Source organism: Myodes glareolus, chromosome 9, assembly GCF_982192425.1.
Source record: "Myodes glareolus chromosome 9, mMyoGla1.1, whole genome shotgun sequence".
Classification (NCBI taxonomy): domain Eukaryota; kingdom Metazoa; phylum Chordata; class Mammalia; order Rodentia; family Cricetidae; genus Myodes; species Myodes glareolus.
Genome location: NC_142034.1, coordinates 100,589,014 through 100,605,621, shown reverse-complemented (window position 1 = coordinate 100,605,621; position 16,608 = coordinate 100,589,014).

Sequence of the window (16,608 nt, the reverse complement as noted above, 5' to 3'; positions counted from 1 at the left end):
ACTCTTATTACAGAACTACAGTAATGAAAACAGCTTGGTGTTGGCATTAAAACAGAGACGTTGATCAATGGAATCGAATCGAAGACCTTGATATTAACCCACAAACCTATGAACACCTGATTTTTGACAAGGGAGCTAAAAATATACAATGAATGAAAAGAAAGCATCTTCAACAAATGGTGCTGGCATAACTGGATGTCAACCTGTAGAAGAATGAAAATAGATCCATATCTATCACCATGCACAAAACTCAAGTTCAAATGGATTAAAGACCTCAATATAAATCTGACTGCACTGAAACTGATAGAAGAGAAAGTGGGAGGTAGACTGCAACACATGAGCACAGGAGACAACCTCCTATCTCTCCCCATTATAGTGGTCTTAGCTGGGGTTATCCTTGTGAATTTCTGGGAATTTCTCTCATGCCAGGTTCCTTGCTAGCACCATAATGACTCCCTCAATCAAGATATCTCTTTCCTTGCTTTCCATCTGTTCTCCCCGCACCTTGACCATCCTGTTCTCTCAAGTTTTTCTTTCCCCTTCCCTTCTTCATTGCTTTTCCCCTTTCACCCTCTCTTCTCTTCCACCCCCAGGCTCCCCTTTTTTTTTTCAGAAGGTCTTGTCTAATTCATCTTTCCAGGGAATTTCATGTATGTGTCTCTTAGGGTACTCCTTGATACGTAGCTTCTCTGGGGTCATGGATGACAGACTGGTTATCCTTTGCTTTACATCTAATATTCACTTACGAGTGAGCACATACTATGCTCCTATTTCTGAATCTGGGTTAACTCACTCAGAATGGTTTTTCCTAGTTCCATCCATTTGCATACAAATTTCAAGATGTCATTTTTTTTTCTGCTGAGTAGTATTCCATTGTGTAAATGTACCACACTTTCTTTATCCATTTTTTGTTAAGGGACATCTAGGTTGTTTCCAGGTTCTGGCTATTATGAATAATACTGCTATGAACATGGTTGAGCAAATGTCTTTATAGGGGTATTGCTGGGTCTTGAGTTAGGTTAATTCCCAGTTTTCTGAGAAACTGCCGTACTGATTTCCAAAGTTACTTAAAAAGTTTACACTCCCACCAGCAATGCAGGAGTGTTCCCCTTACTCTTCATTCTCTCCAGCATAAACTGTCATTGGTATTTTTAATCTTAGCCATTCTAACTGGTGTAAGATGGTCTCAGAGTCATTTTGATTTCAATTTTTCCCTGATGGTTAAGAATGTTGAACAATCCCTTAAGTGTCTTTTAGTTATTTGAGATTCTTCTGTTGAGAAGTCTCTGTTTAGTTCTGTACCCTATTTTTAGCAACTATTTGGAATTTTGATTTCTAGTTTCTTGAGTTCTTTATATATTTTGGAGAACAGTTCACTCTCTGATGTGGGGTTGGTGAAGACCTTTTCCCATTCAGTAGGCTGCTGTTTTGTTTTATTGATTGTGTCTTTTGCTTTACAGAAGTTTCTCAGTTTCAGAAGGTCCTATTTATTAATTGTTGCTCTCAGTGTCTGTGCTTATGGGGTTATGTTTAGGAAGTGGTCTCCTGTGCGAGTGTGTTCAAGGCTAGTTCTCACTTTCTTTTCTATGAGGTTCAGTGTGGCTGAATTTATACTGAGGTCTTTGATCCATTGTTGTACATGGGCATAGAAGTGGATCTATTTGTATTCTTCTACCTATTGACATCCAGTTATACCAACACCATTTGTTGAAGATGCTTTCTTTTTTTCCAGTGTATAATTTTAGCTTCTTTGTTGAAAATCAGGTATTTATAGGTGTGTGAATTGATATCTAGGTCTTTGATTCAATTCCATTGGTCCACCTGTCTGTTTTTATGCTAATACCAAGCGTTTTCATTACTGTAGCTCTACAATAGAGCTTGATGTCAGGAATGGTGACACCTCTGGATGTTCCTTTGTTGCATAGGATTGTTTAGGCTATCCTGGGTTTTTTGTTTTTTCTTATTAAGTTGAGTATTATTTTTTGGAGGTCTGTGAAGAATTGTGTTGAGAGTTTGATGGGCATTACATTGAATTTGTAGATTGATTTTTGTAGGATTGTCATTTTTATTGTGTTGATTCTTCCTATCCAAGAGCATCGGAGATCTTTCCATTTTCTGAATTTTTCTTCAATTTTTTTCTTCAAAGACTTAAAAGTTTTTGTTATACAGGTCTTTCACTTATTTGGTTAGACTTACCTGAAGATATTTTATGTTATTTGTGGCTATTGTGAATAGTGATGTTCTCTGATTTCTTTTTTAGTCCTTTATTATTCATATATAGGACTACTGGTTTTTTTGAAGTTGATCTTGTATACTGCCACATTACTGAAGGTGTTTATCAGTTGTAGGAATTCCTTCATAAAGTTTTGGGGGTTATTTATGTATACTTTTATATCATCTGCAAATATTAAAAGTTGAACTTCTTCCTTTCTAATTTGTATCCCTTTGATCTTCTTTTGTTGTCTTGTTGCTCGAGCTAGAGCTTTAGTAGTATGTTGAATAGATATGGAGAGAGTGGACAGCCTTGTCTCATTTCTAATTTTAGTGGGATCACTTAAAGTTTCTCTCCATTTAATTTGATGTTGACTGTTGGTTTACTGTATACTGTTTTTTAAATTATATTTAGACATGTTCCTTGTATCCCTGATCTCTCCAAGACCTTTCTCATAAAGGGGTGCTACATTTTGTCAATTGCTTTTTCAGCATCTAATAAGATAATAACGTTTTTTCTTTTAATTTATACATATGGTAGATTACATTGATAGATTTTTGTATGTTGAACCATCCCTGGTACAGTCTGTTTTAACAAAATTGATCTCAAATTTGTATCAATATGCAAAACTGGTCAATAGAGAGCCCATTGGCTGAATCACCTTATTAACAGCTCTTAGATTTGTTACCATTCTCCACTTTCCAGATTTCTTTTTATCAACAAATGTAGGATAATTCCAAGGGCTGGCTGATTCTTCAATATGTTGAGTATCTAGTTGTTCCTGTATCAATTTTCTAAAGCCTGTAGTTTCTCTATTGTTAAAGGCCATTGCTTAACCCAAACAGGTTTGTCTGTCAACCATTTTAAAGATAGGGTTGTTTGTTGGTGCCTTTGAAATATCAGCAGTTGTTGGGCCCTGTTCTTGTACAATCTGAATGATCGGTGACTGTTCTTCAAAAAAACCTTCTAATATTTTTCCCAGAAATATACACTAACTTACAGTTTGTTTCTAAGATTGGGGGGCATTAATCTAACTATTTCATTATTGTAGCAAATCACAACCCTGTAAATTTATTGCTATGCTAGCCACATAGGGTTTTAATATTTCTCTCTGTCCTTCTAGTCTTATCCATTCAACCCATCTCGTACTCTGCTTTACCTGAGATAAAGTTTCAATTTCTAAAAACTGAATATTTGTGTCCTGAAGAGGCCAATTTGAATGCCAAGATTCTGATGAAATTATTGTTACATTCACACCTGTGTCTACCAGACCTTCAATGTCTACCAGCATCATTTATTCATATTTTTAATTTTGGTCTTTGTTTATTTATAAATGTTTGCCAAAATACTCACTTATGGTTTCTCCTGAAGTTTTGTTCTCTCTTCTATAGCTGTTCTATTATCCAGAGTAGTATAGTTTCTTACAATAGGCATTAGGTTCTTTAATTGCTCTGAGAATGAGCTTCCTCTATGATGGCAGGAAATGATTGAACTGAATTTGGCATAGGGACCTGCAACAAGCTCCTCACAGAGTTTCCTGATGTCAAAGGATTACTTTGAATGCTCCTTGTAGAACTACATTCATTAATTCAATGCCTACTTTTGCCACACCTTCTGCATAATCCAGAAGGGAGGGGCATCCTGAATGGATTATTATTAGAAAAAATTTTTTCGAGGAATGTCTTGTCTAAAATTCCTTTTAAGGCAACCTTGTTTACCACAATTATAACATTTGACATTTTGATTTTCCCCTCAAACCTTTCTTATCCATTCACCCTCAAGTTCATGAAATCCAATATTAATTGTATCTCAGATCCATTCCTCCAAAGGTGCTGACCATACCTTTAATGGTCAAATTATTGCATAGAGAATTGGCATTTTCAAAAATCAGAGATTCAATTATTATTTGTCTAGCTTCTGAATTTGGTATCATTCTATTTGCTGCTGAAGTCAATCTTTGTAAGAAATCTACAAAGGCTTACTTTGGGCCCTGTATAACTTTAGTAAATTACTCAATTTTCTTTTTTATTTCTTAAATTCTGTTCCCATTCAAAGTTGCTACATGGCAGAGATCCAGGATATGGTCATCAGCTACAGCTTATCTTTCTATAGTAGCATAATCTCCTTCTCTAAGCATTTGATCTTTGGAGAGTTCCCTACCTCTAGCTTTATTCTGTTGTTCAATAATTTTAGCCTCTTCTCTGAACCAGGTTCTACATTGTAAATGTGGACCAGGCTCTAAAACACCTTTAACCAAATCTATCCAGTCTTTAGGAATAATTCTATTACAAACTGACCATGAGTTTAACATTTGTTTCACAAAAGGTGAATGCATACCATATGAGACTATTACTTCCTTGAATCTCCTTAAATCTAACATTGGTAAAGGTGTCCAGTTAGCTGTAATGGAGCCTCTGTCATTTGGCAGTTACTGGATATATCAAGGTTGGTTGTCTGAAAGTATTAGACTGTTTCTCTCTATTCTTATAATGCAATGCTGAAATTGGCTTGCCATTAAATTCCTCTGTCTGTATTTAAATATCTCTGTAATCTGTTTTATTAGGTTTTTCTAAGGCCTGTATCTTAGCACTCAGATTAATCAACTTTTTTTAGTGATAAGACAAAAATGAAAAAGCTGATACTGTTTACAATTGACATTATATAAACCCCATCTAAATTAGATTTCTTCTTATTTAATCATCTCATTTTTTTAGATTTTGTTTATTTATTTTATGTATGAATGCTCTGTCTGCACGCAGATCTTTATGGTGGAAGGGAGATTAGATTCCACTGTTGATGGTTGTGAATCACTCACCATGTGGTTGCTGGGAATTGAACTCAAGACCTCTGGAAGAGCAGCCAGTGCTCTTAACTGCTGAGCCATCTTTCCAGTCACCTCATTCCATTTTCAAACTGTTTAGCATATTATCATACAGATACCCAAATCCCTCCATTATAATGTTTTTTACCTTTTTTAATGTGGGACAATATCTTTTAACTAATTCCTCCATTTAAGAATTCCCAATTATCAAATCTACCAATGATGTTGATGAAGATGTGAGGCTAATGTCTCATCCCACTTTATATTTTCTCTAGTGCTGGGATTATAGGTGTGTGACTCCCTAAACGTGTGAGTCACCACCACCTGGATCTGTTTCTGCATTGATCTTGTGTAGCCCAGGGTGGCCTTGAACTCACAGAGATCCATCTTCCTCTGTCTCCCAAATCCTGGGATTAAAGGTGTATGATACCACTTCCTGGCCTTTAGTGGCTTAGTTTTGCCTTCTGGTCTTCGAACAAGCTTTATTTATAAAACATAAATAAAATATTACTATATAGGTGTGTCTTTGTTAGAGTAGGTGTGGCCTTTTTGGAGGATATGTGTCATTGTAGAAGTAGGCTTTGAGAATTCATGCATGCCCAGTATTTCAGTGTGCTTCCTGTTGTCTTTGGGTCAAAATGCAATACTTTCAGTTCCTTCTCTAGCACCACATCTGCCTAAATGACACCAAATCCCACCATGATGATAATGGACTGGACATCTGAGATTGTAAGCCGCACCATTTAGATGTTTTCCTTTATAAGGTCATGGTGTCTTTTCACAGCAACAGAAACTGTTTCTAAGAAAACCACCAAATGTGGCCCATTCTGAGTGTATTCTGAGATTCTGCCAGGCAGTCTACCCAACTAGGTAAACCCCAGGCACTGTAGGTTTTAGTTGCCATAGCAATCTATGAGGTCAGCCACTATTTCTAGCTAACTTGAAACAATGGTGTTAAAGAGTTGAGGAATTTTGTCCACACTGACTATGTTGAACCTAGGATTCAAAAATTTCAAACCTCATTAATTGTTGTGATATTGCCTATGTTTTTATGTCTGCCACATCAAAAAGACCACACCAATTACTTTCTTTCTTCCTTTTTACTTTAAGAACTTTAACTTTTATCCTGCATATATTTTTAACACACTGTAAACCATTTAGATGCCTTTGTCTTTTTTGAATCTCTCTTTACTGTATATCTCTCTTTTTCTGACTACATGAGTCTTTAAGGAGAGGATGAAAGCTGTGGCTTTGATGGCTAGATCCAGGCTATTCCTTAGCTTTCTGGCCTCATGGCAGAGGTACCACTGTAGCCATTTTTATTGCCACAACTCTACAGCATTTCAAGGTCCCTGCCAGCAAGCAAGCTGCAACATTCTGCTCACAGACCACACTCAGTCGGACTGCCTTACTGAAAGAGTCAGAGTTTGCCCTGGCAGGATAGCCCAGAAAGCTGGCATTTAAAAAAGGCGCAGCTTTTTTCCTGCTACGGCTGAAAACTGAAAAGCATGCAGTCAGCTTTTCATCAACACCATTTAAGTGTTTCATGGCAGGACCTCTTAAAAGAGCTGCAGGGTTTTGCAGCTAAAGCTGAGTAAGGAAGCCTTTCTTAGATGAGAGCGCTTGCTTGCCTCTAACAAGCAGAGCAGACTGGAGAAATTGCTGCTACCAAGAAAACATGCTTTACTCTATTCTTTTCCAAGCTTTCTCAAGCTTTCTGTGGATTCAGTTATCCATGTGGGCACCATCTGTAATGTGAGGGCTGGCTTGTTGGGGTTTCTGTCCCACCTGGTACCCCACAACCAGCACGTCCCAAAGAAAATCACACAGAGTCTACATTAGGTTATAAACTGATTGGCACATTAGCTCAGTCTTCTTATTAACTAATTCTTACATCTCACGGTAACCCATAATTCTTCTCTGTGTTAGCCATGTGGCTCAGTACCTTTTCCAGTGGGGAAGGTTACATCTTGCTTCTCTGTGGTCTGGGCAGGAATGGAGGAATGGGCTTCCTCCTTCCTAGCCTTCTCCTGTTCTCATAGCCCCGCCTCTACTTCCTGTTTGGTTGATCCACCTATACTTCCTGCCTGGCCAATCAGTATTTTACTAAAGTACATGATTGACAGAACACAGATAAGTCTCCCGCATCATCTTTCATATCCTAGTCTTGTGAACTTATTGGTTTACCTTTTTTTTCCTGATAGAAAGAAATATGGGATTTCATATCTTGTTGAGCACTACTACTTAAACATGAAATAGAAATTTTTGAAATGAAATTTATGTCCTGACAAAGTTGAAGCATACATGGGCAGCCCATACATGGCAGTTCTGTTGAACTTGTCCATACTGGGCTTCATGGTCTAAATTGATGAGGACAACTGACCAGGTCTCTTTCTCACTAATTAACATAGACCCAAGCAATTTAATTTGGGCTTGACTTCCAAACCTTTGTATTGAAAGACATCCAAGGGATTTGTTTCCCTTTGCATTCAAATGGGGTACTGTGGAGGAACAGTAACCAGTGCTTAATTTCCTGATTAGTGTGGACCCTGGTTCTCAACACTGAATACAAACAGCAGCCATGACAATGTGTTCCCAGAACACGTTCCTGGGAACATATGCACAGAGCGATAAGACCTGAAAGAAAAGTTTAGCCTCTTTACTTGTGTGTGTGCAAGTGTGTTCATGTGTGCATGGGTGCCTAAGCTAATGTGTGCATATGCATACATGTGGAAGTCAGAAGATAGCCTTGGATGTTGTTCAGGCCCTTTTTATGAGCCAGCATCTCTTGTTGGTTTAGAGCTTGCTTGCTGGGTTGGATGGCCAACAGGCTCACCTGATCTTTCTGCCTCAGCTTCCCCAGTGCTGGAATTACAAGCATTTGTGACCACTTGAGCTTTTTGGGATGGGTTCTGGGGATCACACTTAGGTCCTCACGCTTAGAGGGTGAGCACTTTCTGAACTGGGTTATTTCTCCAGTACTGCCTTCTTCTCTTTATAAACTAGGAAGCCAAGGCTTCCAGAAAACACCTGCCTGTGGAGCTTTGGGACTGAGGCTGACACTAACTCAGGAGGCTTTCTCAGAAGCACAGATGTCATTGCGTATTTGTTCAATTCCTTTTAATTTTTTAAAAAATTATTTTATTATTTTGAAGTGTGTGATGTGTTTCACCACATGGGTGTGTGAACATGAGTATAGTATAGAGGTTAACTGTGTTGAATGCTCTGAACCTAGAACTACAGGTAGTGAGTAGCCTGATGTGGGTGCTAATTGAGCTGTGGTTCTCTGACAGATCAACAGATGCTTTAAGCCACCATTTCTCTAGCCACAACCACCTCCTGTTTTGCATTTTATTTATTTACTTTTGCTTTCATGAGCAACATTGCGACATATTCACATACGCCTAATTCTTCGCCTGGAATTCTACTTACTTAAATTTAATTTTAATTTTTCATTATTAGTTATATTTCTATTAGACAATTTGTTTCCCATAAGAACTTTATAGGATGAAAAGAGAAAACACTTTACCCCTAATTTGTGATGGAGACATAAAGGTGCTAAAATGAAATATTAGTTGTGTTCTGAAGGAACCACCTCACCTGCACTCAATCTCAGGACATCTGGACACATGTTCACAGACACTTTAGTGCAAGGCATGGTTTGTTCAGTGGAGGCAGGCCAAGGGGACATTATTCTAAGAAGAGCTCTAAAATTTGACATTATCGAAGCAGGCAGGTTCAGCACTAACCTACCCTGCTCTAGGCTTGTTTTAAACACACACATACACACACACACACACACACACACACACACACACACACACACACACACCAGGCAAGGTTGCCAGCGTCCCCACATCTGTTTATATCTCTCAGTAACTTTTTCTAACCTTTTCTCCATCTGTTTTTGCTGTGGGAAAAATCATTTTTCTCCTTGTGATGGGTCTTCCATATACCCTCTCCTTCGTCCTTGATACAGTACTTTAAGATATCATACTAAATTACAGTGATTCATTATTCCTATTAAAACAAACAATATCCTCAAATTACCCAGCAAACGAAACAATTGTGAACAGTAAATCCAAACAGTAAAACACGGGGCACATATTGGGTAAATGTTATTTTCCTGAAACAAGAAAAGCTTTCGGCAAAGTGCTTAACTTGAATACAACAAAAGGCAATTTAATTTAGTAATACAGCCAGGTGAAAAATGGAGACCTCGGGTTTAATAAGAAGGGGAAAAAGACATGCATATATCATCTGAAAGGATAATTATGAGGAACTATTTTGTATGATCCTGCTAAATCAAAGCTTCTAATGCTTTCTTACTCCTGTCAAAATAGGGAGATTTAAGGTCTTAAAAATGGGAATTCTGCAGACTTCACTGCCAAGAAAAAATGATTTGTCTCTTGATAAATTACTATTGGGCTTTATACTTGGGGAAAAAATACACTTACATTGAAATAAATGCCAAGGAATGGCTAGAGGATTTATATTATTCGCTCATATCTGTCACTGGATGGGTGGGAAGACAGCAGTCCCATTTAAACATCTAGCTGGCTGACGGAATGCCACAGAGGCAAGATGAAAACCCCTGGTGAATGGGGGCAGGCATGAACTCCCCCAAGGCTGAATAAACCCAGCAATATTGTTGTTCTTCCTTGGATTGTGACAAACTTCTTTCTCTTCTGAGTTATATGGTTGAGGAAGGACCTGGCAAAATGGATTCTTATCTTTTACTAGACTCTTAATATTCTTATGAATTTATGTCAATATTGTGATAATTTACTTTCTAATATGGAAGGGTAACAGAGGGAGAACAATGACAGCAGACACAATGCCACTTGCAATGTTTACAGGCTCATTGTTTGAACCCTTGGTCTCCAGGAAGTGACATTGTTTGGGGCTTTTGTCTAACCTTTGTGTTGTAGGGCTCAGCCGATGAATGTTTGCTGTAGGGGACATGGCTTTGAAGATGGTTTCCACTCTGGTCCCACCTTCAAACACTCTGTCTTCCCATGCATGCAGATCTGAGGAAGCACAGCCCCATGCTTCTGCCTTCGGGTTGAAGCTGTGCCCGCACCATCATTGTGTTCCCTACAAGCAGAAGCCAAAATAACATTCCTCTCTCTTAAACTGCTTCTGTGAGGTCAGAGTGAGGAGACTGGTAACTCATGAAACCTGGGCCGTTTTATGGTTTTTATGCTTCTACAGAGTGTTTGCGCAGTAGGAAAGCCATAAGAGTGTGGAAGCGAACACATGGTAGGGAGGCAAGGCTGGGATGGATGCTGCAGTTTAACTTCTTTGAGATACAGTCTCAAGTGGCCCAGACTGGCTTTGAACTTGCTTTATAGCCAAGGACGACCTAGAAGTTGTAATCCTCCTTCACCTCCAGAGTGCTATGATTTTAGGCATGCACCAGCACCCTTGGCTTTTGCAGGGTTTAGCCTGCAGAGCCCATCAGGGCACTGTGTGTGGTGGGCAAGCGCTCTGTCAGCTGAGTTTCACATCTGTAACATGTGTATAACCTTCAGCAAAATAGAGCTGATGTAGAGAAGGAAGCTTTTCCTTGTTTCTGTAAAATCTCTCATTCTGGCACACTCTGTGCACAGTAGCGTTCACAGGGTAGGGAAGAGAAGCCCAACACGTGCCCTTTCACACACCCCTCCACTTCTTGCTCACTCCACAGAACCCAGGGCTTCAGGGAACACATTCTGATGACTGCATGTAGGATTTGTTGTCCTATTATGCATAATTAAGTAATATCTGCTTTAAAATAAAACATTTGTCTGTTAAAAGTATTTGATGAGTATTTGTTATAAATTTTGCTTTTGATTCTATTAGTGTATATTATTATACAAATAATGGGATTCCCTATGGCATTTTCACACATGAATATAATGTACTCAGATCATATTCATACACGTGTCCTAGAGTCCACTCCTGCTCCTCTTCTCTCCTCCTTCTGGTCCTTCCCAAAGAGTTCCTCTTCTACTTTCAGTCCTTTTCTTTAGTTCTAGATTTTACAGATGAATAAAGACACTGATACTTTTCTTGATTCTGGTTGGTTTTTCTAAATGTGATAATTACCAGTTCCATCTAACAAAACAATTTCATTCTTATTCATGGTTGAATAAAGCTCGGTTATGTACATGGTCCAGTTTCTTTATTCATTCATTGCCAATGACATTTTGGCTGGTTCCACTTCTCTGTTATTGTGTGTAGTGTCATAGTAAGCACGGATGTGCAAGTGTCTCTGTTGTACGCTGGAGTGGTGCAGCTGGGCTTATGGTGCCCCGTCCCCATACCGATGTCCTTAGTGTGCAAATCCCACCAGCATTGTTAAACCGTCACCTTTTCCAACACTCTCACAATGTATTGTTTTCTTGATGATAGCCATTCTTATCGCGTGAGATGGAATCTCACTGTATATTCCAGACGCCATCTAAAGAGCCTTATAGTATGAATACTCCAAGTTCTGTAGATGCTAGCTTCAGAAACAATGAGTTGTGGCTGTGATGTACTTTGAAGTTTTTCTACTCCACCCTGGAAGTGAATGAATCTTTCCCTTAAGTCCCAGAGTTGTGAATACTGAGGTTTACCATAGGTGCACAGTCCTCTTGGATTGAGATTAAGCAAGAGAGTCATAAAAACTGTTTCAAAAATCCAAGTGAGAATTATCCAAATATTTATTTTACCTTTTGAATTTGGAGTGAAAGAAACATGCAGCTTCTACTAAGGTGCCTATTAATACCTGTTTATTGAGCTCATATTATAGCAAAATCCAGCAGAAAGTAGACTATTTTCCAAAGGAAACAATGCAAAAATTCCACTGAAGCATTCAGTAGCTGAGTGTGACTAATGCCTCATCTCTAACAAAACTCACTCACCAGGTAGGTAACTGCTTTAAGCAAGGGAAATTCTGCCTGAGTCAATTGAGTTGTACAAGGGGGGTTATTTCCTGATAGATAAAAGGGGCATCTATGATTTAAATTAGAAATCTTTTAAAAAATGTCTTGATCAAATTTTACCTGAGTAACACCAGCTCGGAGTATTTTATCCTGACTCTTTTTAAATGTTTGTAGTTTATAAAGCACCATCTAGTTCACAAAACATTTTGCAGTTTACAATAGATGTCAAACTTTACCAATTGCTGTGTCTCTTCCAGGTGCTCAATAGTTTACAAAATGCTTTTGTTGTTTGTGCATTTCTTTGTCAAAGCCATTTTATCATGTTAAAAGTATTTGGCATTTTATAAGGCCTCATTAAGACTGTAAATGCGGTAGCTTTCCAAGTACACTGTAATTTGTAAAATGATCTCGAGGCAATAGCCATATAGGTTTAGCAGAACCCAGTGACATAACTGAGAATTTCCTTGGTGATTAGGAGGATCATGGACATGAGTATTGTCCTCTAGTGTAGATTCTTCTCGCCTGAGTAAGACTATTGTAGGTCTATAGGACTAGTGAGATGATTTAGTGAGTAAAGAGCGTATGCAAGTGTGAGTATCTGAGTTTGGCCCCTCATAACATTGGTCATGGTAACACACATCTGTGCTACTATCATGAGATGGGCGGAGGGCAGAATCAGAAGGATTCCTGGATTCTCACGGTGTACCCAGCAGTGAAACAAAGATACTGTGGAAGGGGTGGAGTGACACTCAGCGTTGTTCTGTCTTCGACATGTGCACAGTGGCATGCATGCACTCTCATTCACACGTGAACACACACACATACATATCACACATATATGCATATATACATGTATATACATACACACACACACACACACGAATATCTTGGTTGTAAAGTAATGTAACTGATGGAAGACTAAAAATGGATCCATAATCAATGGCTCTTCATGGGTACACATTTAGCCTGTAGGGACAGGTGAAGACAGGTGGTTGTCGCATCAAATGGAAGAGATGTCACTAGTCTCGAGTGAGTAGAGACCAAAGATGCACTTAAACATTCTGGAATGCATAATAATTAGCAAATGAAAATTTTTGCTACCCACAATTCCAACAGCACCAAGATTTAGAACTTCTGGTCTTATTAAGGGTTCAACTGCCATGGTGATTCCATGTCTTTTATTTCTTATATTAGATTAATGTTTAGCACTCTAAGTAACAAAATGGTCCCTTTCCCACTAAAAACAGTGGGCATACTTATCATTTAATCTAACTGGGCATCTAGGGGAGTGAGCATTTGGACTACAATGCTGGGTGATGCTGACCCATGGCATAGAAGGTCTTGAGTCTCCTGCTCTACTCACCTCGGTCCATCCTAAGCCCCATTCATGGCCGTATGCAGACTATGGCAGTCTGCTCTTGTTCACACCCACAGGCAATAAAGCTAGGCATTCTTTCCCAGAATCCTAGAAAAAAGCCTTTGTGTGAACAAAGACTCACACCGTAAGAGAGTTTGCTTAATAGAAAAACATGCAAAATACCAAAGGGAGCACTATTTACGTAGCAGATTCTCATGAAGTGCTTTCTTCCCATCTCCATTCTTCCACAGGCACTGACCTGTGGCTGATAATTGGAACAAAACCATAGTAAAATCACCTACTGGTCCCACCAAAATCTGCTCCCCTGAAACAGCTAAGTGGTTTTATTCATACAAATTTATACTGTTTCTCAGCCTGGAATTCTGAGCCATAAATCCTCCCCCAACACATTGCACATGCGCATATACACACTCTTCCCTTCTGCAAATTAAAAGTCATATATATCGTGCCAAAGCATTTCTGACACACAGATCCTGCACGCTGAGCCTTAGGCAACCTCTGTGTCTACCATGGTGATGTATAACTGACCAGGGAGGCTAGCAAAGCCCGGTATTCAATGCCTAATCATCAGGCCTTCAGATACTCTGTGCAAAGCTCATTTTCCATTGTCTAAAAGACCTCCTTGGTGGGAGGCACCTCATCTCGGGGAAAATGGCTGAGCTCAGTACCTTACATTAGAGGCAGAAAATAATCGTAGAATCCTTACCACACCGACAGCTGCCCTTGACTTCTGTAGCTGGTTCTATGTTTGCTTTGGGGCTATTGCCAAGTTCTTGGGGACAGTCACCTGGCATCTTTCAAAATATTTTGTGATTTGGGATGGAGGACCTTGGATGTTGAAACTTAATAGTTCTCAATCGTTAATACATGTAAGGCAGACTGAAACCCCTTGACCTGTCTTTCACAGGACTGTGACCCTTCCCTCCCCAATTATCTCTGAATACCATTTCCCTATGAGTATTCTCTATCAGCCCATTCGGAGTGTTCTCTTAATTTTAATTCAAGTATGCTTTATATGTTCCTGAGTTTAGAAACTGGAATATAGCAAGGTATTTGAAAATAGCAGTCACGGATTCTAATTGTGATTCAGCCACCTCTACTCCATACAGGGGCACATGACCACAGAAAAAAATATTTATTTAGAAAGACTGACTTTTTAAATTATCTTGTAAGCCAGATCTACCTGTCCATATGGACTTCCCATGTGAATGTGCATGTCTGTACTTTAAGGAAGGTGCACATGGTATTTTCTTTTCAGTTTCTCAATGTCTGGAGAATATCTGATTCCATGGTTCCCTCATTCTTTGTAGTTTTTTCATCATCTGACAGAATTACAGCTGTTGTCTTATTGATTTACCTGGCAGACATATATCCTAAGAGGTCATGCCATGTCTGTCTTTCTCAGCTCTGTATTCTGTGTAACTGGAAACCTTACGTCACAAAGCAGCAGTTTTGTAAAAGTAAAATAATGGGTGATCAAGTGGACAGACAATTAAGATGAACTGGGTATTTCATAGCACCAGGTGTTACATTGAATTCTTGTTGTTTGCTCATTTTAAATCAGGCTCTCATTTAGGTCAGGCTGGCCTTGAACTTCTGGTGATCTTCCTGCTTCAGTTTATCAAGTATTGAGATTGTAGGTGTCTGCCATCGCACCTGGATGCTGAATTCTTTACTGTGTAGCCCCCTAGGTAAGAGTATCACCATCTAGGTATTGTAGTGATGAAATTGTCACTTAGGGAGGCAAATATCTATGTGTGAGGAAGTCACATATCTATGCAGAAGCAAAATTTGAATTTATGATAGGACTCTAAGGCCAGACTCTTAACCATACTTGAGACCTCCTCTCCAAGAATGATAGGCAATGAGAGGCAACCACCTATAGGTTCAGGGTTTGCATAAGGGGTGTATTGCATAACCCCCCAGTAAGTCAGTGTGAGCTGCTCAAACAGTTTTCTGAAAATACAAATCTCTTTCACTCTTCCATAGCTTTTCTAGACACGGTGCTCTTTGATCTTCACATGAAACTTGCTCTCTGATGAAAACCCTGGACACAGCAGGGATAAGCAATTTGCTCAGGGTCGCTCATCCAGCCACTGATGTGGAAACACACAGACTGTGATGTTTGGAACAATCAGTGGAGCAATCACATCAGGTCAACACAGTCACCCTCCGCCTCTTCCTGTTTTGGACTGGTCCTTGGAGACAGCTGTGGATGCGCTGGGAGCCGTGGATAAGGCTTTGAGGGTCGGCATGCCCTGTGGACCTGAACTTGCGGCTTCTGCTTGCTGAGCTCCTCTCTCTGCATCGGAACAATGTGATGTGGTGGTAAGATCGCAAGCTTTCTATAAACCCCAGTGGGATAGGGAGGTTTATCTGTTCAACAAATGTACCATCAGATATCCTACTAAGTCTTTTGTGTCTTTCCTTCATATTCTATGCACCTCCAACAGGTTGTGGCATTAAACACTTACGGTATGGATGAGTGAGGGTGGGTGAGTGAGACAGAGAACAGCCCCTGGTCCCTATCTTTTGCTTGGTGGGCTCCTATGGCCTTGCTGCATGCTGAACACTTTAATTGAAATAAGTGCAAGGGAACTTGGGAGCTCCGAGAAGGTGCAGGTGCCCTTGACTTGAATCTGGATGGGAATTTCGTGACGTCTATCCACCAGTGACATAGGAATGAGTGGGAGCAACCAAGGAAATATGTAGACTGTGCAGAAGTCGGAAGGTTTGCTCTTCAGCCCCAGAGAGAAGCAAGGATAATTCAGTGTAACTAAATCGAGCCCGAAGTTTAAACTTCAGGAAGGCAGAAAGCAGAGGTCAGAGGTGAAATAAAGACTGGGAAGACAAGAAACAAAGTGATGTTAAAAGCTGGAGTTTTCTGATTTCTCTGTGTGGAGTTCCTTGGGAGAGGATGTCTGGAAACAGGAAGGCCTATTTGGATGCTGTTGGAGTGGTCCAGGGAAGCCCGCTGTGCTTACAGCCAGCGATGGGAGCAACGGACAAGGAAATCAAATGAGTAAAAGAAGCAGGATAGGATTTTGGCTTGTGGGACTCACTTGATGTGTTCAGAGGGGCAGTATAAGTGTTAATTTTGATTGTCAACTTCACCGGCTTGAGTGTACATGGGGTACTAGTAAATCACACCCCTCCCTCTCTGTGTGTGTGGTGATGATGCTTCCACAGACAGTTAGGTCCCAAATACCTTGACCTACCCATTGGGCTAGGCAGAGATCAAAAACTAGGGCAGTGCTTCTCACCTGGAGGGCTGTGATTCCTTCAG